Source organism: Hyla sarda, unplaced genomic scaffold (genome assembly GCF_029499605.1).
Source record: "Hyla sarda isolate aHylSar1 unplaced genomic scaffold, aHylSar1.hap1 scaffold_1089, whole genome shotgun sequence".
NCBI classification, from domain to species: domain Eukaryota; kingdom Metazoa; phylum Chordata; class Amphibia; order Anura; family Hylidae; genus Hyla; species Hyla sarda.
The window spans coordinates 68,820-91,990 of record NW_026607709.1 but is presented as its reverse complement, the minus strand read 5'-3'; the positions used below and the strand labels follow the sequence as shown (position 1 = coordinate 91,990).

Here is a 23,171-nt window from a genome sequence, read left to right as displayed (position 1 = left end):
CCCCAATATCGCGCCACACCCCTACCCCTTAATTCCCTGGTTGAACTTGATGGACATATGTCTTTTTTCGACCGTACTAACTATGTAACTATGTAACATAACATGGGGGGGGGGGGGGTCTCCTGGCTGTTCACACAGGTGTGTCATTGCTGTACATTGACCATGCATTGCTTCTGTGGTATTGCAAAGGCAAAGACAAATGCTTCCAGCCATCCATTGCACTAATGGATTGGTCATCAGCTGGCTGTCTATGTCCCGCATCAATATAGACCAAAGTACAGAGGGTTAGGCTATGCTATTGTGCACCTACCTGATGCATCAGAAGGTGCGAGGCCCTTGCTAAATTCTGTGCACAGACTTTGAGATCTATACTTTAGACTGTATCTAAACCTGCTCCAACATAGACTGACATTCTGGCCTACTTTCAGCCGATGCGACTTGTCTGTCGCTGAACAGTCGCTTTTTATGTATTCAGCACCTATGTATAATGTTGTAAAAATGCTCTAGAAGCTAAAGTCGCAGAAATGTCACACATATTTGGCCTGCAACTTTCTGTGCGACAAATTCAGACAGGAAAAATCAGTATAAATCCTTAGAAAATTATCCCCCAGTGTCTCCATCTGCTGGCGGTATTGAATAAGCATTGCTGCACTGATGGGGTATGCATTAGACGAAAAAAAAGAAGAAAAAGAAGAATAATACGCCCAGAAAAGAGGCGAAAAGGAGAAAAACGTAAAAAAACGTGAAAAAAAAGTAAGAGGAAGAGAAGGGAAAAAAAGGTGGAAATGGGTTTAAAAGTGATTTCGGCGGAGAAATATATATATATATATATATATATATATATATATATATATATATATATACGCGCACACACACACATAGATATAAACGTATTCTCCGTTGAGATATTGCAGCCGCTGCTGTGTCCAGGCCCAGGAGCCTTAGCACTGTGCTGTGATGTCACTCAATACCACTGACATCACTAGGTGTAAACAACATCTCTCCTTTGCTGTGTATGTGACTATGGAGCTGTTTGGTGATGTCGTCTATTATGGCCTTCATAGAAGCAACAGGAGATTGTTGCATCCATCTAGAACCCTCAGAACTACAGTGCTATGATGTCACTCACTTCCACAGGCCTTGCAGAGTGTAAACAACAACAACCCAGCTTTGTTGTGTATGTAACCATAGGGATTTGTGATGTCACCTAGAACCTTCACAGCAGCGACAGCTTTATGAGGAGCATCAGCACTGCTCTGCCTGAGCAGAACCATCACCGCCATAGGTTGTCAAATAACCCGGATTTAACCCACACAGGTAAGTCCAATGGGGTGCAGGCATGTCCTCTATGCTTACAGCTTCCCGTGGGTGTTGGTTTGATACCGTTTGGGGACAGCCAAGGAGGCATCTGCAGGCAACAAAGGTAGGTGTGTGCTTGTGTGTGTGTTTCCTATGCAGATCCTAAGCCCAGTGTCACATGCAAGTAGGAGGAGTAAGAAGGGTTCCTGGCAAATCCGGGTTATGGATTGCATTTAAAAAGGCCCCGTGGGAGTGCAATGGGCCCCTGTCTTGCTGCTTAGCAATAATGGTATGGGTTTAGGTTCTGCTGTGTGTACTGGTGGTTGACTGCCCCCCAGCCCAGAGTGTGCATGGAAAATTGTCTGGCAGCCTCCCTGACAGCAAGCAGTGATAGTGCCCATGAAGGGCACCTTGTTGGGCCCGCCCCTTTCACGGTTATCGCTTCTCGGCCTTTTGGCTAAGATCAAGTGTAGTATCTGTTCTTATCAGTTTAATATCTGATACGTCCCCTATCTGGGGACCATATATTAAATGGATTTTTGAGAACGGGGGCCGATTTCGAAGCTTGCTTCCGTCGCCCTATGCATTGACCCGATATGGCAGTATCTTCGGGTACAGTGCACCACCCCCTTACAGGGTTAAAAAGAAAGATTCCTACTTTCATTGCTACCTGCTTGCTGGCTAGCCAGCTAGCCAGCCCTGTGGGCCTTGCTGCTGCTGCAGCCAAAAAACAAAAGGTGGTGCTGCTGCTGCTTCTGCTGCTTCTGCTTCTGCTTGTGTCTGGCCGCTGTTGGAGCGTCCAGGCACAGGACTTCTGCTGCTGCTGACTAAATGGCCTCCTTAATTGGATCATTTGAGTAGCCAGCACACCTGTGCAGGTAGGGCATGACATGATAGGCAGCTGCCTTGATAGCGGGTGGGTGCTGAATGTTCCTAATTGACAAAATAAGATTAATGCTTATGAAGAAATATAAAATCTCATCCCTTCCCCAATATCGCGCCACACCCCTACCCCTTAATTCCCTGGTTGAACTTGATGGACATATGTCTTTTTTCGACCGTACTAACTATGTAACTATGTAACATAACATGGGGGGGGGGGGGTCTCCTGGCTGTTCACACAGGTGTGTCATTGCTGTACATTGACCATGCATTGCTTCTGTGGTATTGCAAAGGCAAAGACAAATGCTTCCAGCCATCCATTGCACTAATGGATTGGTCATCAGCTGGCTGTCTATGTCCCGCATCAATATAGACCAAAGTACAGAGGGTTAGGCTATGCTATTGTGCACCTACCTGATGCATCAGAAGGTGCGAGGCCCTTGCTAAATTCTGTGCACAGACTTTGAGATCTATACTTTAGACTGTATCTAAACCTGCTCCAACATGGACTGACATTCTGGCCTACTTTCAGCCGATGCGACTTGTCTGTCGCTGAACAGTCGCTTTTTATGTATTCAGCACCTATGTATAATGTTGTAAAAATGCTCTAGAAGCTAAAGTCGCAGAAATGTCACACATATTTGGCCTGCAACTTTCTGTGCGACAAATTCAGACAGGAAAAATCAGTATAAATCCTTAGAAAATTATCCCCCAGTGTCTCCATCTGCTGGCGGTATTGAATAAGCATTGCTGCACTGATGGGGTATGCATTAGACGAAAAAAAAGAAGAAAAAGAAGAATAATACGCCCAGAAAAGAGGCGAAAAGGAGAAAAACGTAAAAAAACGTGAAAAAAAAGTAAGAGGAAGAGAAGGGAAAAAAAGGTGGAAATGGGTTTAAAAGTGATTTCGGCGGAGAAATATATATATATATATATATATATATATATATATATATATACGCGCACACACACACATATATATAAACGTATTCTCCGTTGAGATATTGCAGCCGCTGCTGTGTCCAGGCCCAGGAGCCTTAGCACTGTGCTGTGATGTCACTCAATACCACTGACATCACTAGGTGTAAACAACATCTCTCCTTTGCTGTGTATGTGACTATGGAGCTGTTTGGTGATGTCGTCTATTACGGCCTTCATAGAAGCAACAGGAGATTGTTGCATCCATCTAGAACCCTCAGAACTACAGTGCTATGATGTCACTCACTTCCACAGGCCTTGCAGAGTGTAAACAACAACAACCCAGCTTTGTTGTGTATGTAACCATAGGGATTTGTGATGTCACCTAGAACCTTCACAGCAGCGACAGCTTTATGAGGAGCATCAGCACTGCTCTGCCTGAGCAGAACCATCACCGCCATAGGTTGTCAAATAACCCGGATTTAACCCACACAGGTAAGTCCAATGGGGTGCAGGCATGTCCTCTATGCTTACAGCTTCCCGTGGGTGTTGGTTTGATACCGTTTGGGGACAGCCAAGGAGGCATCTGCAGGCAACAAAGGTAGGTGTGTGCTTGTGTGTGTGTTTCCTATGCAGATCCTAAGCCCAGTGTCACATGCAAGTAGGAGGAGTAAGAAGGGTTCCTGGCAAATCCGGGTTATGGATTGCATTTAAAAAGGCCCCGTGGGAGTGCAATGGGCCCCTGTCTTGCTGCTTAGCAATAATGGTGTGGGTTTAGGTTCTGCTGTGTGTACTGGTGGTTGACTGCCCCCCAGCCCAGAGTGTGCATGGAAAATTGTCTGGCAGCCTCCCTGACAGCAAGCAGTGATAGTGCCCATGAAGGGCACCTTGTTGGGCCCGCCCCTTTCACGGTTATCGCTTCTCGGCCTTTTGGCTAAGATCAAGTGTAGTATCTGTTCTTATCAGTTTAATATCTGATACGTCCCCTATCTGGGGACCATATATTAAATGGATTTTTGAGAACGGGGGCCGATTTCGAAGCTTGCTTCCGTCGCCCTATGCATTGACCCGATATGGCAGTATCTTCGGGTACAGTGCACCACCCCCTTACAGGGTTAAAAAGAAAGATTCCTACTTTCATTGCTACCTGCTTGCTGGCTAGCCAGCTAGCCAGCCCTGTGGGCCTTGCTGCTGCTGCAGCCAAAAAACAAAAGGTGGTGCTGCTGCTGCTTCTGCTGCTTCTGCTTCTGCTTGTGTCTGGCCGCTGTTGGAGCGTCCAGGCACAGGACTTCTGCTGCTGCTGACTAAATGGCCTCCTTAATTGGATCATTTGAGTAGCCAGCACACCTGTGCAGGTAGGGCATGACATGATAGGCAGCTGCCTTGATAGCGGGTGGGTGCTGAATGTTCCTAATTGACAAAATAAGATTAATGCTTATGAAGAAATATAAAATCTCATCCCTTCCCCAATATCGCGCCACACCCCTACCCCTTAATTCCCTGGTTGAACTTGATGGACATATGTCTTTTTTCGACCGTACTAACTATGTAACTATGTAACATAACATGGGGGGGGGGGGGGTCTCCTGGCTGTTCACACAGGTGTGTCATTGCTGTACATTGACCATGCATTGCTTCTGTGGTAGCAAAGGCAAAGACAAATGCTTCCAGCCATCCATTGCACTAATGGATTGGTCATCAGCTGGCTGTCTATGTCCCGCATCAATATAGACCAAAGTACAGAGGGTTAGGCTATGCTATTGTGCACCTACCTGATGCATCAGAAGGTGCGAGGCCCTTGCTAAATTCTGTGCACAGACTTTGAGATCTATACTTTAGACTGTATCTAAACCTGCTCCAACATGGACTGACATTCTGGCCTACTTTCAGCCGATGCGACTTGTCTGTCGCTGAACAGTCGCTTTTTATGTATTCAGCACCTATGTATAATGTTGTAAAAATGCTCTAGAAGCTAAAGTCGCAGAAATGTCACACATATTTGGCCTGCAACTTTCTGTGCGACAAATTCAGACAGGAAAAATCAGTATAAATCCTTAGAAAATTATCCCCCAGTGTCTCCATCTGCTGGCGGTATTGAATAAGCATTGCTGCACTGATGGGGTATGCATTAGACGAAAAAAAAGAAGAAAAAGAAGAATAATACGCCCAGAAAAGAGGCGAAAAGGAGAAAAACGTAAAAAAACGTGAAAAAAAAGTAAGAGGAAGAGAAGGGAAAAAAAGGTGGAAATGGGTTTAAAAGTGATTTCGGCGGAGAAATATATATATATATATATATATATATATATATATATATATACGCGCACACACACACATATATATAAACGTATTCTCCGTTGAGATATTGCAGCCGCTGCTGTGTCCAGGCCCAGGAGCCTTAGCACTGTGCTGTGATGTCACTCAATACCACTGACATCACTAGGTGTAAACAACATCTCTCCTTTGCTGTGTATGTGACTATGGAGCTGTTTGGTGATGTCGTCTATTATGGCCTTCATAGAAGCAACAGGAGATTGTTGCATCCATCTTGAACCCTCAGAACTACAGTGCTATGATGTCACTCACTTCCACAGGCCTTGCAGAGTGTAAACAACAACAACCCAGCTTTGTTGTGTATGTAACCATAGGGATTTGTGATGTCACCTAGAACCTTCACAGCAGCGACAGCTTTATGAGGAGCATCAGCACTGCTCTGCCTGAGCAGAACCATCACCGCCATAGGTTGTCAAATAACCCGGATTTAACCCACACAGGTAAGTCCAATGGGGTGCAGGCATGTCCTCTATGCTTACAGCTTCCCGTGGGTGTTGGTTTGATACCGTTTGGGGACAGCCAAGGAGGCATCTGCAGGCAACAAAGGTAGGTGTGTGCTTGTGTGTGTGTTTCCTATGCAGATCCTAAGCCCAGTGTCACATGCAAGTAGGAGGAGTAAGAAGGGTTCCTGGCAAATCCGGGTTATGGATTGCATTTAAAAAGGCCCCGTGGGAGTGCAATGGGCCCCTGTCTTGCTGCTTAGCAATAATGGTATGGGTTTAGGTTCTGCTGTGTGTACTGGTGGTTGACTGCCCCCCAGCCCAGAGTGTGCATGGAAAATTGTCTGGCAGCCTCCCTGACAGCAAGCAGTGATAGTGCCCATGAAGGGCACCTTGTTGGGCCCGCCCCTTTCACGGTTATCGCTTCTCGGCCTTTTGGCTAAGATCAAGTGTAGTATCTGTTCTTATCAGTTTAATATCTGATACGTCCCCTATCTGGGGACCATATATTAAATGGATTTTTGAGAACGGGGGCCGATTTCGAAGCTTGCTTCCGTCGCCCTATGCATTGACCCGATATGGCAGTATCTTCGGGTACAGTGCACCACCCCCTTACAGGGTTAAAAAGAAAGATTCCTACTTTCATTGCTACCTGCTTGCTGGCTAGCCAGCTAGCCAGCCCTGTGGGCCTTGCTGCTGCTGCAGCCAAAAAACAAAAGGTGGTGCTGCTGCTGCTTCTGCTGCTTCTGCTTCTGCTTGTGTCTGGCCGCTGTTGGAGCGTCCAGGCACAGGACTTCTGCTGCTGCTGACTAAATGGCCTCCTTAATTGGATCATTTGAGTAGCCAGCACACCTGTGCAGGTAGGGCATGACATGATAGGCAGCTGCCTTGATAGCGGGTGGGTGCTGAATGTTCCTAATTGACAAAATAAGATTAATGCTTATGAAGAAATATAAAATCTCATCCCTTCCCCAATATCGCGCCACACCCCTACCCCTTAATTCCCTGGTTGAACTTGATGGACATATGTCTTTTTTCGACCGTACTAACTATGTAACTATGTAACATAACATGGGGGGGGGGGGGGTCTCCTGGCTGTTCACACAGGTGTGTCATTGCTGTACATTGACCATGCATTGCTTCTGTGGTATTGCAAAGGCAAAGACAAATGCTTCCAGCCATCCATTGCACTAATGGATTGGTCATCAGCTGGCTGTCTATGTCCCGCATCAATATAGACCAAAGTACAGAGGGTTAGGCTATGCTATTGTGCACCTACCTGATGCATCAGAAGGTGCGAGGCCCTTGCTAAATTCTGTGCACAGACTTTGAGATCTATACTTTAGACTGTATCTAAACCTGCTCCAACATGGACTGACATTCTGGCCTACTTTCAGCCAATGCGACTTGTCTGTCGCTGAACAGTCGCTTTTTATGTATTCAGCACCTATGTATAATGTTGTAAAAATGCTCTAGAAGCTAAAGTCGCAGAAATGTCACACATATTTGGCCTGCAACTTTCTGTGCGACAAATTCAGACAGGAAAAATCAGTATAAATCCTTAGAAAATTATCCCCCAGTGTCTCCATCTGCTGGCGGTATTGAATAAGCATTGCTGCACTGATGGGGTATGCATTAGACGAAAAAAAAGAAGAAAAAGAAGAATAATACGCCCAGAAAAGAGGCGAAAAGGAGAAAAACGTAAAAAAACGTGAAAAAAAAGTAAGAGGAAGAGAAGGGAAAAAAAGGTGGAAATGGGTTTAAAAGTGATTTCGGCGGAGAAATATATATATATATATATATATATATATATATATATATATATATATACGCGCACACACACACATATATATAAACGTATTCTCCGTTGAGATATTGCAGCCGCTGCTGTGTCCAGGCCCAGGAGCCTTAGCACTGTGCTGTGATGTCACTCAATACCACTGACATCACTAGGTGTAAACAACATCTCTCCTTTGCTGTGTATGTGACTATGGAGCTGTTTGGTGATGTCGTCTATTATGGCCTTCATAGAAGCAACAGGAGATTGTTGCATCCATCTAGAACCCTCAGAACTACAGTGCTATGATGTCACTCACTTCCACAGGCCTTGCAGAGTGTAAACAACAACAACCCAGCTTTGTTGTGTATGTAACCATAGGGATTTGTGATGTCACCTAGAACCTTCACAGCAGCGACAGCTTTATGAGGAGCATCAGCACTGCTCTGCCTGAGCAGAACCATCACCGCCATAGGTTGTCAAATAACCCGGATTTAACCCACACAGGTAAGTCCAATGGGGTGCAGGCATGTCCTCTATGCTTACAGCTTCCCGTGGGTGTTGGTTTGATACCGTTTGGGGACAGCCAAGGAGGCATCTGCAGGCAACAAAGGTAGGTGTGTGCTTGTGTGTGTGTTTCCTATGCAGATCCTAAGCCCAGTGTCACATGCAAGTAGGAGGAGTAAGAAGGGTTCCTGGCAAATCCGGGTTATGGATTGCATTTAAAAAGGCCCCGTGGGAGTGCAATGGGCCCCTGTCTTGCTGCTTAGCAATAATGGTATGGGTTTAGGTTCTGCTGTGTGTACTGGTGGTTGACTGCCCCCCAGCCCAGAGTGTGCATGGAAAATTGTCTGGCAGCCTCCCTGACAGCAAGCAGTGATAGTGCCCATGAAGGGCACCTTGTTGGGCCCGCCCCTTTCACGGTTATCGCTTCTCGGCCTTTTGGCTAAGATCAAGTGTAGTATCTGTTCTTATCAGTTTAATATCTGATACGTCCCCTATCTGGGGACCATATATTAAATGGATTTTTGAGAACGGGGGCCGATTTCGAAGCTTGCTTCCGTCGCCCTATGCATTGACCCGATATGGCAGTATCTTCGGGTACAGTGCACCACCCCCTTACAGGGTTAAAAAGAAAGATTCCTACTTTCATTGCTACCTGCTTGCTGGCTAGCCAGCTAGCCAGCCCTGTGGGCCTTGCTGCTGCTGCAGCCAAAAAACAAAAGGTGGTGCTGCTGCTGCTTCTGCTGCTTCTGCTTCTGCTTGTGTCTGGCCGCTGTTGGAGCGTCCAGGCACAGGACTTCTGCTGCTGCTGACTAAATGGCCTCCTTAATTGGATCATTTGAGTAGCCAGCACACCTGTGCAGGTAGGGCATGACATGATAGGCAGCTGCCTTGATAGCGGGTGGGTGCTGAATGTTCCTAATTGACAAAATAAGATTAATGCTTATGAAGAAATATAAAATCTCATCCCTTCCCCAATATCGCGCCACACCCCTACCCCTTAATTCCCTGGTTGAACTTGATGGACATATGTCTTTTTTCGACCGTACTAACTATGTAACTATGTAACATAACATGGGGGGGGGGGGGGGGGGGTCTCCTGGCTGTTCACACAGGTGTGTCATTGCTGTACATTGACCATGCATTGCTTCTGTGGTATTGCAAAGGCAAAGACAAATGCTTCCAGCCATCCATTGCACTAATGGATTGGTCATCAGCTGGCTGTCTATGTCCCGCATCAATATAGACCAAAGTACAGAGGGTTAGGCTATGCTATTGTGCACCTACCTGATGCATCAGAAGGTGCGAGGCCCTTGCTAAATTCTGTGCACAGACTTTGAGATCTATACTTTAGACTGTATCTAAACCTGCTCCAACATGGACTGACATTCTGGCCTACTTTCAGCCGATGCGACTTGTCTGTCGCTGAACAGTCGCTTTTTATGTATTCAGCACCTATGTATAATGTTGTAAAAATGCTCTAGAAGCTAAAGTCGCAGAAATGTCACACATATTTGGCCTGCAACTTTCTGTGCGACAAATTCAGACAGGAAAAATCAGTATAAATCCTTAGAAAATTATCCCCCAGTGTCTCCATCTGCTGGCGGTATTGAATAAGCATTGCTGCACTGATGGGGTATGCATTAGACGAAAAAAAAGAAGAAAAAGAAGAATAATACGCCCAGAAAAGAGGCGAAAAGGAGAAAAACGTAAAAAAACGTGAAAAAAAAGTAAGAGGAAGAGAAGGGAAAAAAAGGTGGAAATGGGTTTAAAAGTGATTTCGGCGGAGAAATATATATATATATATATATATATATATATATATATATATATATATATATATATATACGCGCACACACACACATATATATAAACGTATTCTCCGTTGAGATATTGCAGCCGCTGCTGTGTCCAGGCCCAGGAGCCTTAGCACTGTGCTGTGATGTCACTCAATACCACTGACATCACTAGGTGTAAACAACATCTCTCCTTTGCTGTGTATGTGACTATGGAGCTGTTTGGTGATGTCGTCTATTATGGCCTTCATAGAAGCAACAGGAGATTGTTGCATCCATCTAGAACCCTCAGAACTACAGTGCTATGATGTCACTCACTTCCACAGGCCTTGCAGAGTGTAAACAACAACAACCCAGCTTTGTTGTGTATGTAACCATAGGGATTTGTGATGTCACCTAGAACCTTCACAGCAGCGACAGCTTTATGAGGAGCATCAGCACTGCTCTGCCTGAGCAGAACCATCACCGCCATAGGTTGTCAAATAACCCGGATTTAACCCACACAGGTAAGTCCAATGGGGTGCAGGCATGTCCTCTATGCTTACAGCTTCCCGTGGGTGTTGGTTTGATACCGTTTGGGGACAGCCAAGGAGGCATCTGCAGGCAACAAAGGTAGGTGTGTGCTTGTGTGTGTGTTTCCTATGCAGATCCTAAGCCCAGTGTCACATGCAAGTAGGAGGAGTAAGAAGGGTTCCTGGCAAATCCGGGTTATGGATTGCATTTAAAAAGGCCCCGTGGGAGTGCAATGGGCCCCTGTCTTGCTGCTTAGCAATAATGGTATGGGTTTAGGTTCTGCTGTGTGTACTGGTGGTTGACTGCCCCCCAGCCCAGAGTGTGCATGGAAAATTGTCTGGCAGCCTCCCTGACAGCAAGCAGTGATAGTGCCCATGAAGGGCACCTTGTTGGGCCCGCCCCTTTCACGGTTATCGCTTCTCGGCCTTTTGGCTAAGATCAAGTGTAGTATCTGTTCTTATCAGTTTAATATCTGATACGTCCCCTATCTGGGGACCATATATTAAATGGATTTTTGAGAACGGGGGCCGATTTCGAAGCTTGCTTCCGTCGCCCTATGCATTGACCCGATATGGCAGTATCTTCGGGTACAGTGCACCACCCCCTTACAGGGTTAAAAAGAAAGATTCCTACTTTCATTGCTACCTGCTTGCTGGCTAGCCAGCTAGCCAGCCCTGTGGGCCTTGCTGCTGCTGCAGCCAAAAAACAAAAGGTGGTGCTGCTGCTGCTTCTGCTGCTTCTGCTTCTGCTTGTGTCTGGCCGCTGTTGGAGCGTCCAGGCACAGGACTTCTGCTGCTGCTGACTAAATGGCCTCCTTAATTGGATCATTTGAGTAGCCAGCACACCTGTGCAGGTAGGGCATGACATGATAGGCAGCTGCCTTGATAGCGGGTGGGTGCTGAATGTTCCTAATTGACAAAATAAGATTAATGCTTATGAAGAAATATAAAATCTCATCCCTTCCCCAATATCGCGCCACACCCCTACCCCTTAATTCCCTGGTTGAACTTGATGGACATATGTCTTTTTTCGACCGTACTAACTATGTAACTATGTAACATAACATGGGGGGGGGGGGGGGTCTCCTGGCTGTTCACACAGGTGTGTCATTGCTGTACATTGACCATGCATTGCTTCTGTGGTATTGCAAAGGCAAAGACAAATGCTTCCAGCCATCCATTGCACTAATGGATTGGTCATCAGCTGGCTGTCTATGTCCCGCATCAATATAGACCAAAGTACAGAGGGTTAGGCTATGCTATTGTGCACCTACCTGATGCATCAGAAGGTGCGAGGCCCTTGCTAAATTCTGTGCACAGACTTTGAGATCTATACTTTAGACTGTATCTAAACCTGCTCCAACATGGACTGACATTCTGGCCTACTTTCAGCCGATGCGACTTGTCTGTCGCTGAACAGTCGCTTTTTATGTATTCAGCACCTATGTATAATGTTGTAAAAATGCTCTAGAAGCTAAAGTCGCAGAAATGTCACACATATTTGGCCTGCAACTTTCTGTGCGACAAATTCAGACAGGAAAAATCAGTATAAATCCTTAGAAAATTATCCCCCAGTGTCTCCATCTGCTGGCGGTATTGAATAAGCATTGCTGCACTGATGGGGTATGCATTAGACGAAAAAAAAGAAGAAAAAGAAGAATAATACGCCCAGAAAAGAGGCGAAAAGGAGAAAAACGTAAAAAAAACATGAAAAAAAAGTAAGAGGAAGAGAAGGGAAAAAAAGGTGGAAATGGGTTTAAAAGTGATTTCGGCGGAGAAATATATATATATATATATATATATATATATATATATATATATATACGCGCACACACACACATATATATAAATGTATTCTCCGTTGAGATATTGCAGCCGCTGCTGTGTCCAGGCCCAGGAGCCTTAGCACTGTGCTGTGATGTCACTCAATACCACTGACATCACTAGGTGTAAACAACATCTCTCCTTTGCTGTGTATGTGACTATGGAGCTGTTTGGTGATGTCGTCTATTATGGCCTTCATAGAAGCAACAGGAGATTGTTGCATCCATCTAGAACCCTCAGAACTACAGTGCTATGATGTCACTCACTTCCACAGGCCTTGCAGAGTGTAAACAACAACAACCCAGCTTTGTTGTGTATGTAACCATAGGGATTTGTGATGTCACCTAGAACCTTCACAGCAGCGACAGCTTTATGAGGAGCATCAGCACTGCTCTGCCTGAGCAGAACCATCACCGCCATAGGTTGTCAAATAACCCGGATTTAACCCACACAGGTAAGTCCAATGGGGTGCAGGCATGTCCTCTATGCTTACAGCTTCCCGTGGGTGTTGGTTTGATACCGTTTTGGGACAGCCAAGGAGGCATCTGCAGGCAACAAAGGTAGGTGTGTGCTTGTGTGTGTGTTTCCTATGCAGATCCTAAGCCCAGTGTCACATGCAAGTAGGAGGAGTAAGAAGGGTTCCTGGCAAATCCGGGTTATGGATTGCATTTAAAAAGGCCCCGTGGGAGTGCAATGGGCCCCTGTCTTGCTGCTTAGCAATAATGGTATGGGTTTAGGTTCTGCTGTGTGTACTGGTGGTTGACTGCCCCCCAGCCCAGAGTGTGCATGGAAAATTGTCTGGCAGCCTCCCTGACAGCAAGCAGTGATAGTGCCCATGAAGGGCACCTTGTTGGGCCCGCCCCTTTCACGGTTATCGCTTCTCGGCCTTTTGGCTAAGATCAAGTGTAGTATCTGTTCTTATCAGTTTAATATCTGATACGTCCCCTATCTGGGGACCATATATTAAATGGATTTTTGAGAACGGGGGCCGATTTCGAAGCTTGCTTCCGTCGCCCTATGCATTGACCCGATATGGCAGTATCTTCGGGTACAGTGCACCACCCCCTTACAGGGTTAAAAAGAAAGATTCCTACTTTCATTGCTACCTGCTTGCTAGCTAGCCAGCCCTGTGGGCCTTGCTGCTGCTGCAGCCAAAAAACAAAAGGTGGTGCTGCTGCTGCTTCTGCTGCTGCTGCTTCTGCTTCTGCTTGTGTCTGGCCGCTGTTGGAGCGTCCAGGCACAGGACTTCTGCTGCTGCTGACTAAATGGCCTCCTTAATTGGATCATTTGAGTAGCCAGCACACCTGTGCAGGTAGGGCATGACATGATAGGCAGCTGCCTTGATAGCGGGTGGGTGCTGAATGTTTCTAATTGACAAAATAAGATTAATGCTTATGAAGAAATATAAAATCTCATCCCTTCCCCAATATCGCGCCACACCCCTACCCCTTAATTCCCTGGTTGAACTTGATGGACATATGTCTTTTTTCGACCGTACTAACTATGTAACTATGTAACATAACATGGGGGGGGGGGGGGTCCCCTGGCTGTTCACACAGGTGTGTCATTGCTGTACATTGACCATGCATTGCTTCTGTGGTATTGCAAAGGCAAAGACAAATGCTTCCAGCCATCCATTGCACTAATGGATTGGTCATCAGCTGGCTGTCTATGTCCCGCATCAATATAGACCAAAGTACAGAGGGTTAGGCTATGCTATTGTGCACCTACCTGATGCATCAGAAGGTGCGAGGCCCTTGCTAAATTCTGTGCACAGACTTTGAGATCTATACTTTAGACTGTATCTAAACCTGCTCCAACATGGACTGACATTCTGGCCTACTTTCAGCCGATGCGACTTGTCTGTCGCTGAACAGTCGCTTTTTATGTATTCAGCACCTATGTATAATGTTGTAAAAATGCTCTAGAAGCTAAAGTCGCAGAAATGTCACACATATTTGGCCTGCAACTTTCTGTGCGACAAATTCAGACAGGAAAAATCAGTATAAATCCTTAGAAAATTATCCCCCAGTGTCTCCATCTGCTGGCGGTATTGAATAAGCATTGCTGCACTGATGGGGTATGCATTAGACGAAAAAAAAGAAGAAAAAGAAGAATAATACGCCCAGAAAAGAGGCGAAAAGGAGAAAAACGTAAAAAAAACGTGAAAAAAAAGTAAGAGGAAGAGAAGGGAAAAAAAGGTGGAAATGGGTTTAAAAGTGATTTCGGCGGAGAAATATATATATATATATATATATATATATATATATATATACGCGCACACACACACATATATATAAACGTATTCTCCGTTGAGATATTGCAGCCGCTGCTGTGTCCAGGCCCAGGAGCCTTAGCACTGTGCTGTGATGTCACTCAATACCACTGACATCACTAGGTGTAAACAACATCTCTCCTTTGCTGTGTATGTGACTATGGAGCTGTTTGGTGATGTCGTCTATTATGGCCTTCATAGAAGCAACAGGAGATTGTTGCATCCATCTAGAACCCTCAGAACTACAGTGCTATGATGTCACTCACTTCCACAGGCCTTGCAGAGTGTAAACAACAACAACCCAGCTTTGTTGTGTATGTAACCATAGGGATTTGTGATGTCACCTAGAACCTTCACAGCAGCGACAGCTTTATGAGGAGCATCAGCACTGCTCTGCCTGAGCAGAACCATCACCGCCATAGGTTGTCAAATAACCCGGATTTAACCCACACAGGTAAGTCCAATGGGGTGCAGGCATGTCCTCTATGCTTACAGCTTCCCGTGGGTGTTGGTTTGATACCGTTTGGGGACAGCCAAGGAGGCATCTGCAGGCAACAAAGGTAGGTGTGTGCTTGTGTGTGTGTTTCCTATGCAGATCCTAAGCCCAGTGTCACATGCAAGTAGGAGGAGTAAGAAGGGTTCCTGGCAAATCCGGGTTATGGATTGCATTTAAAAAGGCCCCGTGGGAGTGCAATGGGCCCCTGTCTTGCTGCTTAGCAATAATGGTATGGGTTTAGGTTCTGCTGTGTGTACTGGTGGTTGACTGCCCCCCAGCCCAGAGTGTGCATGGAAAATTGTCTGGCAGCCTCCCTGACAGCAAGCAGTGATAGTGCCCATGAAGGGCACCTTGTTGGGCCCGCCCCTTTCACGGTTATCGCTTCTCGGCCTTTTGGCTAAGATCAAGTGTAGTATCTGTTCTTATCAGTTTAATATCTGATACGTCCCCTATCTGGGGACCATATATTAAATGGATTTTTGAGAACGGGGGCCGATTTCGAAGCTTGCTTCCGTCGCCCTATGCATTGACCCGATATGGCAGTATCTTCGGGTACAGTGCACCACCCCCTTACAGGGTTAAAAAGAAAGATTCCTACTTTCATTGCTACCTGCTTGCTGGCTAGCCAGCTAGCCAGCCCTGTGGGCCTTGCTGCTGCTGCAGCCAAAAAACAAAAGGTGGTGCTGCTGCTGCTTCTGCTGCTGCTGCTTCTGCTTCTGCTTGTGTCTGGCCGCTGTTGGAGCGTCCAGGCACAGGACTTCTGCTGCTGCTGACTAAATGGCCTCCTTAATTGGATCATTTGAGTAGCCAGCACACCTGTGCAGGTAGGGCATGACATGATAGGCAGCTGCCTTGATAGCGGGTGGGTGCTGAATGTTTCTAATTGACAAAATAAGATTAATGCTTATGAAGAAATATAAAATCTCATCCCTTCCCCAATATCGCGCCACACCCCTACCCCTTAATTCCCTGGTTGAACTTGATGGACATATGTCTTTTTTCGACCGTACTAACTATGTAACTATGTAACATAACATGGGGGGGGGGGGGGTCTCCTGGCTGTTCACACAGGTGTGTCATTGCTGTACATTGACCATGCATTGCTTCTGTGGTATTGCAAAGGCAAAGACAAATGCTTCCAGCCATCCATTGCACTAATGGATTGGTCATCAGCTGGCTGTCTATGTCCCGCATCAATATAGACCAAAGTACAGAGGGTTAGGCTATGCTATTGTGCACCTACCTGATGCATCAGAAGGTGCGAGGCCCTTGCTAAATTCTGTGCACAGACTTTGAGATCTATACTTTAGACTGTATCTAAACCTGCTCCAACATGGACTGACATTCTGGCCTACTTTCAGCCGATGCGACTTGTCTGTCGCTGAACAGTCGCTTTTTATGTATTCAGCACCTATGTATAATGTTGTAAAAATGCTCTAGAAGCTAAAGTCGCAGAAATGTCACACATATTTGGCCTGCAACTTTCTGTGCGACAAATTCAGACAGGAAAAATCAGTATAAATCCTTAGAAAATTATCCCCCAGTGTCTCCATCTGCTGGCGGTATTGAATAAGCATTGCTGCACTGATGGGGTATGCATTAGACGAAAAAAAAGAAGAAAAAGAAGAATAATACGCCCAGAAAAGAGGCGAAAAGGAGAAAAACGTAAAAAAACGTGAAAAAAAAGTAAGAGGAAGAGAAGGGAAAAAAAGGTGGAAATGGGTTTAAAAGTGATTTCGGCGGAGAAATATATATATATATATATATATATATATATATATATATACGCGCACACACACACATATATATAAACGTATTCTCCGTTGAGATATTGCAGCCGCTGCTGTGTCCAGGCCCAGGAGCCTTAGCACTGTGCTGTGATGTCACTCAATACCACTGACATCACTAGGTGTAAACAACATCTCTCCTTTGCTGTGTATGTGACTATGGAGCTGTTTGGTGATGTCGTCTATTATGGCCTTCATAGAAGCAACAGGAGATTGTTGCATCCATCTAGAACCCTCAGAACTACAGTGCTATGATGTCACTCACTTCCACAGGCCTTGCAGAGTGTAAACAACAACAACCCAGCTTTGTTGTGTATGTAACCATAGGGATTTGTGATGTCACCTAGAACCTTCACAGCAGCGACAGCTTTATGAGGAGCATCAGCACTGCTCTGCCTGAGCAGAACCATCACCGCCATAGGTTGTCAAATAACCCGGATTTAACCCACACAGGTAAGTCCAATGGGGTGCAGGCATGTCCTCTATGCTTACAGCTTCCCGTGGGTGTTGGTTTGATACCGTTTGGGGACAGCCAAGGAGGCATCTGCAGGCAACAAAGGTAGGTGTGTGCTTGTGTGTGTGTTTCCTATGCAGATCCTAAGCCCAGTGTCACATGCAAGTAGGAGGAGTAAGAAGGGTTCCTGGCAAATCCGGGTTATGGATTGCATTTAAAAAGGCCCCGTGGGAGTGCAATGGGCCCCTGTCTTGCTGCTTAGCAATAATGGTATGGGTTTAGGTTCTGCTGTGTGTACTGGTGGTTGACTGCCCCCCAGCCCAGAGTGTGCATGGAAAATTGTCTGGCAGCCTCCCTGACAGCAAGCAGTGATAGTGCCCATGAAGGGCACCTTGTTGGGCCCGCCCCTTTCACGGTTATCGCTTCTCGGCCTTTTGGCTAAGATCAAGTGTAGTATCTGTTCTTATCAGTTTAATATCTGATACGTCCCCTATCTGGGGACCATATATTAAATGGATTTTTGAGAACGGGGGCCGATTTCGAAGCTTGCTTCCGTCGCCCTATGCATTGACCCGATATGGCAGTATCTTCGGGTACAGTGCACCACCCCCTTACAGGGTTAAAAAGAAAGATTCCTACTTTCATTGCTACCTGCTTGCTGGCTAGCCAGCTAGCCAGCCCTGTGGGCCTTGCTGCTGCTGCAGCCAAAAAACAAAAGGTGGTGCTGCTGCTGCTTCTGCTGCTTCTGCTTCTGCTTGTGTCTGGCCACTGTTGGAGCGTCCAGGCACAGGACTTCTGCTGCTGCTGACTAAATGGCCTCCTTAATTGGATCATTTGAGTAGCCAGCACACCTGTGCAGGTAGGGCATGACATGATAGGCAGCTGCCTTGATAGCGGGTGGGTGCTGAATGTTCCTAATTGACAAAATAAGATTAATGCTTATGAAGAAATATAAAATCTCATCCCTTCCCCAATATCGCGCCACACCCCTACCCCTTAATTCCCTGGTTGAACTTGATGGACATATGTCTTTTTTCGACCGTACTAACTATGTAACTATGTAACATAACATGGGGGGGGGGGGGGGGGGTCTCCTGGCTGTTCACACAGGTGTGTCATTGCTGTACATTGACCATGCATTGCTTCTGTGGTATTGCAAAGGCAAAGACAAATGCTTCCAGCCATCCATTGCACTAATGGATTGGTCATCAGCTGGCTGTCTATGTCCCGCATCAATATAGACCAAAGTACAGAGGGTTAGGCTATGCTATTGTGCACCTACCTGATGCATCAGAAGGTGCGAGGCCCTTGCTAAATTCTGTGCACAGACTTTGAGATCTATACTTTAGACTGTATCTAAACCTGCTCCAACATGGACTGACATTCTGGCCTACTTTCAGCCGATGCGACTTGTCTGTCGCTGAACAGTCGCTTTTTATGTATTCAGCACCTATGTATAATGTTGTAAAAATGCTCTAGAAGCTAAAGTCGCAGAAATGTCACACATATTTGGCCTGCAACTTTCTGTGCGACAAATTCAGACAGGAAAAATCAGTATAAATCCTTAGAAAATTATCCCCCAGTGTCTCCATCTGCTGGCGGTATTGAATAAGCATTGCTGCACTGATGGGGTATGCATTAGACGAAAAAAAAGAAGAAAAAGAAGAATAATATGCCCAGAAAAGAGGCGAAAAGGAGAAAAACGTAAAAAAACGTGAAAAAAAAGTAAGAGGAAGAGAAGGGAAAAAAAGGTGGAAATGGGTTTAAAAGTGATTTCGGCGGAGAAATATATATATATATATATATATATATATATATACGCGCACACACACACATATATATAAACGTATTCTCCGTTGAGATATTGCAGCCTGCTGCTGTGTCCAGGCCCAGGAGCCTTAGCACTGTGCTGTGATGTCACTCAATACCACTGACATCACTAGGTGTAAACAACATCTCTCCTTTGCTGTGTATGTGACTATGGAGCTGTTTGGTGATGTCGTCTATTATGGCCTTCATAGAAGCAACAGGAGATTGTTGCATCCATCTAGAACCCTCAGAACTACAGTGCTATGATGTCACTCACTTCCACAGGCCTTGCAGAGTGTAAACAACAACAACCCAGCTTTGTTGTGTATGTAACCATAGGGATTTGTGATGTCACCTAGAACCTTCACAGCAGCGACAGCTTTATGAGGAGCATCAGCACTGCTCTGCCTGAGCAGAACCATCACCGCCATAGGTTGTCAAATAACCCGGATTTAACCCACACAGGTAAGTCCAATGGGGTGCAGGCATGTCCTCTATGCTTACAGCTTCCCGTGGGTGTTGGTTTGATACCGTTTGGGGACAGCCAAGGAGGCATCTGCAGGCAACAAAGGTAGGTGTGTGCTTGTGTGTGTGTTTCCTATGCAGATCCTAAGCCCAGTGTCACATGCAAGTAGGAGGAGTAAGAAGGGTTCCTGGCAAATCCGGGTTATGGATTGCATTTAAAAAGGCCCCGTGGGAGTGCAATGGGCCCCTGTCTTGCTGCTTAGCAATAATGGTATGGGTTTAGGTTCTGCTGTGTGTACTGGTGGTTGACTGCCCCCCAGCCCAGAGTGTGCATGGAAAATTGTCTGGCAGCCTCCCTGACAGCAAGCAGTGATAGTGCCCATGAAGGGCACCTTGTTGGGCCCGCCCCTTTCACGGTTATCGCTTCTCGGCCTTTTGGCTAAGATCAAGTGTAGTATCTGTTCTTATCAGTTTAATATCTGATACGTCCCCTATCTGGGGACCATATATTAAATGGATTTTTGAGAACGGGGGCCGATTTCGAAGCTTGCTTCCGTCGCCCTATGCATTGACCCGATATGGCAGTATCTTCGGGTACAGTGCACCACCCCCTTACAGGGTTAAAAAGAAAGATTCCTACTTTCATTGCTACCTGCTTGCTGGCTAGCCAGCTAGCCAGCCCTGTGGGCCTTGCTGCTGCTGCAGCCAAAAAACAAAAGGTGGTGCTGCTGCTGCTTCTGCTGCTTCTGCTTCTGCTTGTGTCTGGCCGCTGTTGGAGCGTCCAGGCACAGGACTTCTGCTGCTGCTGACTAAATGGCCTCCTTAATTGGATCATTTGAGTAGCCAGCACACCTGTGCAGGTAGGGCATGACATGATAGGCAGCTGCCTTGATAGCGGGTGGGTGCTGAATGTTCCTAATTGACAAAATAAGATTAATGCTTATGAAGAAATATAAAATCTCATCCCTTCCCCAATATCGCGCCACACCCCTACCCCTTAATTCCCTGGTTGAACTTGATGGACATATGTCTTTTTTCGACCGTACTAACTATGTAACTATGTAACATAACATGGGGGGGGGGGGGGGGGGGTCTCCTGGCTGTTCACACAGGTGTGTCATTGCTGTACATTGACCATGCATTGCTTCTGTGGTATTGCAAAGGCAAAGACAAATGCTTCCAGCCATCCATTGCACTAATGGATTGGTCATCAGCTGGCTGTCTATGTCCCGCATCAATATAGACCAAAGTACAGAGGGTTAGGCTATGCTATTGTGCACCTACCTGATGCATCAGAAGGTGCGAGGCCCTTGCTAAATTCTGTGCACAGACTTTGAGATCTATACTTTAGACTGTATCTAAACCTGCTCCAACATGGACTGACATTCTGGCCTACTTTCAGCCGATGCGACTTGTCTGTCGCTGAACAGTCGCTTTTTATGTATTCAGCACCTATGTATAATGTTGTAAAAATGCTCTAGAAGCTAAAGTCGCAGAAATGTCACACATATTTGGCCTGCAACTTTCTGTGCGACAAATTCAGACAGGAAAAATCAGTATAAATCCTTAGAAAATTATCCCCCAGTGTCTCCATCTGCTGGCGGTATTGAATAAGCATTGCTGCACTGATGGGGTATGCATTAGACGAAAAAAAAGAAGAAAAAGAAGAATAATACGCCCAGAAAAGAGGCGAAAAGGAGAAAAACGTAAAAAAACGTGAAAAAAAAGTAAGAGGAAGAGAAGGGAAAAAAAGGTGGAAATGGGTTTAAAAGTGATTTCGGCGGAGAAATATATATATATATATATATATATATATATATATATATATATACGCGCACACACACACATATATATAAACGTATTCTCCGTTGAGATATTGCAGCCGCTGCTGTGTCCAGGCCCAGGAGCCTTAGCACTGTGCTGTGATGTCACTCAATACCACTGACATCACTAGGTGTAAACAACATCTCTCCTTTGCTGTGTATGTGACTATGGAGCTGTTTGGTGATGTCGTCTATTATGGCCTTCATAGAAGCAACAGGAGATTGTTGCATCCATCTAGAACCCTCAGAACTACAGTGCTATGATGTCACTCACTTCCACAGGCCTTGCAGAGTATAAACAACAACAACCCAGCTTTGTTGTGTATGTAACCATAGGGATTTGTGATGTCACCTAGAACCTTCACAGCAGCGACAGCTTTATGAGGAGCATCAGCACTGCTCTGCCTGAGCAGAACCATCACCGCCATAGGTTGTCAAATAACCCGGATTTAACCCACACAGGTAAGTCCAATGGGGTGCAGGCATGTCCTCTATGCTTACAGCTTCCCGTGGGTGTTGGTTTGATACCGTTTGGGGACAGCCAAGGAGGCATCTGCAGGCAACAAAGGTAGGTGTGTGCTTGTGTGTGTGTTTCCTATGCAGATCCTAAGCCCAGTGTCACATGCAAGTAGGAGGAGTAAGAAGGGTTCCTGGCAAATCCGGGTTATGGATTGCATTTAAAAAGGCCCCGTGGGAGTGCAATGGGCCCCTGTCTTGCTGCTTAGCAATAATGGTATGGGTTTAGGTTCTGCTGTGTGTACTGGTGGTTGACTGCCCCCCAGCCCAGAGTGTGCATGGAAAATTGTCTGGCAGCCTCCCTGACAGCAAGCAGTGATAGTGCCCATGAAGGGCACCTTGTTGGGCCCGCCCCTTTCACGGTTATCGCTTCTCGGCCTTTTGGCTAAGATCAAGTGTAGTATCTGTTCTTATCAGTTTAATATCTGATACGTCCCCTATCTGGGGACCATATATTAAATGGATTTTTGAGAACGGGGGCCGATTTCGAAGCTTGCTTCCGTCGCCCTATGCATTGACCCGATATGGCAGTATCTTCGGGTACAGTGCACCACCCCCTTACAGGGTTAAAAAGAAAGATTCCTACTTTCATTGCTACCTGCTTGCTGGCTAGCCAGCTAGCCAGCCCTGTGGGCCTTGCTGCTGCTGCAGCCAAAAAACAAAAGGTGGTGCTGCTGCTGCTTCTGCTGCTTCTGCTTCTGCTTGTGTCTGGCCGCTGTTGGAGCGTCCAGGCACAGGACTTCTGCTGCTGCTGACTAAATGGCCTCCTTAATTGGATCATTTGAGTAGCCAGCACACCTGTGCAGGTAGGGCATGACATGATAGGCAGCTGCCTTGATAGCGGGTGGGTGCTGAATGTTCCTAATTGACAAAATAAGATTAATGCTTATGAAGAAATATAAAATCTCATCCCTTCCCCAATATCGCGCCACACCCCTACCCCTTAATTCCCTGGTTGAACTTGATGGACATATGTCTTTTTTCGACCGTACTAACTATGTAACTATGTAACATAACATGGGGGGGGGGGGGGGGGGTCTCCTGGCTGTTCACACAGGTGTGTCATTGCTGTACATTGACCATGCATTGCTTCTGTGGTATTGCAAAGGCAAAGACAAATGCTTCCAGCCATCCATTGCACTAATGGATTGGTCATCAGCTGGCTGTCTATGTCCCGCATCAATATAGACCAAAGTACAGAGGGTTAGGCTATGCTATTGTGCACCTACCTGATGCATCAGAAGGTGCGAGGCCCTTGCTAAA

General features: G+C 46.1%; 10 non-coding genes across 10 annotated transcripts; all 10 read left to right on the top strand.

Annotated features, from left to right (window-relative positions):
* Positions 1 to 1,736: 1,736 nt before the first annotated feature.
* LOC130300621 (U2 spliceosomal RNA) lies at positions 1,737 to 1,927 on the top strand. The gene has a single exon (XR_008851457.1). It is a non-coding gene; the product is annotated as a U2 spliceosomal RNA (small nuclear RNA).
* Positions 1,928 to 4,013: 2,086 nt separating this feature from the next.
* LOC130300620 (U2 spliceosomal RNA) lies at positions 4,014 to 4,204 on the top strand. Its single transcript, XR_008851456.1, has one exon. It is a non-coding gene; the product is annotated as a U2 spliceosomal RNA (small nuclear RNA).
* Positions 4,205 to 6,289: 2,085 nt separating this feature from the next.
* Positions 6,290 to 6,480, top strand: LOC130300619 (U2 spliceosomal RNA). Its single transcript, XR_008851455.1, has one exon. It is a non-coding gene; the product is annotated as a U2 spliceosomal RNA (small nuclear RNA).
* A 2,093-nt stretch (positions 6,481 to 8,573) lies between these two features.
* Positions 8,574 to 8,764, top strand: LOC130300617 (U2 spliceosomal RNA). Its single transcript, XR_008851453.1, has one exon. It is a non-coding gene; the product is annotated as a U2 spliceosomal RNA (small nuclear RNA).
* A 2,108-nt stretch (positions 8,765 to 10,872) lies between these two features.
* Positions 10,873 to 11,063, top strand: LOC130300616 (U2 spliceosomal RNA). Its single transcript, XR_008851451.1, has one exon. It is a non-coding gene; the product is annotated as a U2 spliceosomal RNA (small nuclear RNA).
* A 2,093-nt stretch (positions 11,064 to 13,156) lies between these two features.
* LOC130300615 (U2 spliceosomal RNA) lies at positions 13,157 to 13,347 on the top strand. Its single transcript, XR_008851450.1, has one exon. It is a non-coding gene; the product is annotated as a U2 spliceosomal RNA (small nuclear RNA).
* Positions 13,348 to 15,431: 2,084 nt separating this feature from the next.
* LOC130300614 (U2 spliceosomal RNA) lies at positions 15,432 to 15,622 on the top strand. Its single transcript, XR_008851449.1, has one exon. It is a non-coding gene; the product is annotated as a U2 spliceosomal RNA (small nuclear RNA).
* Positions 15,623 to 17,713: 2,091 nt separating this feature from the next.
* Positions 17,714 to 17,904, top strand: LOC130300613 (U2 spliceosomal RNA). The gene has a single exon (XR_008851448.1). It is a non-coding gene; the product is annotated as a U2 spliceosomal RNA (small nuclear RNA).
* Positions 17,905 to 19,988: 2,084 nt separating this feature from the next.
* On the top strand, positions 19,989 to 20,179 carry LOC130300611 (U2 spliceosomal RNA). The gene has a single exon (XR_008851447.1). It is a non-coding gene; the product is annotated as a U2 spliceosomal RNA (small nuclear RNA).
* A 2,094-nt stretch (positions 20,180 to 22,273) lies between these two features.
* On the top strand, positions 22,274 to 22,464 carry LOC130300610 (U2 spliceosomal RNA). The gene has a single exon (XR_008851446.1). It is a non-coding gene; the product is annotated as a U2 spliceosomal RNA (small nuclear RNA).
* Positions 22,465 to 23,171: the final 707 nt, after the last annotated feature.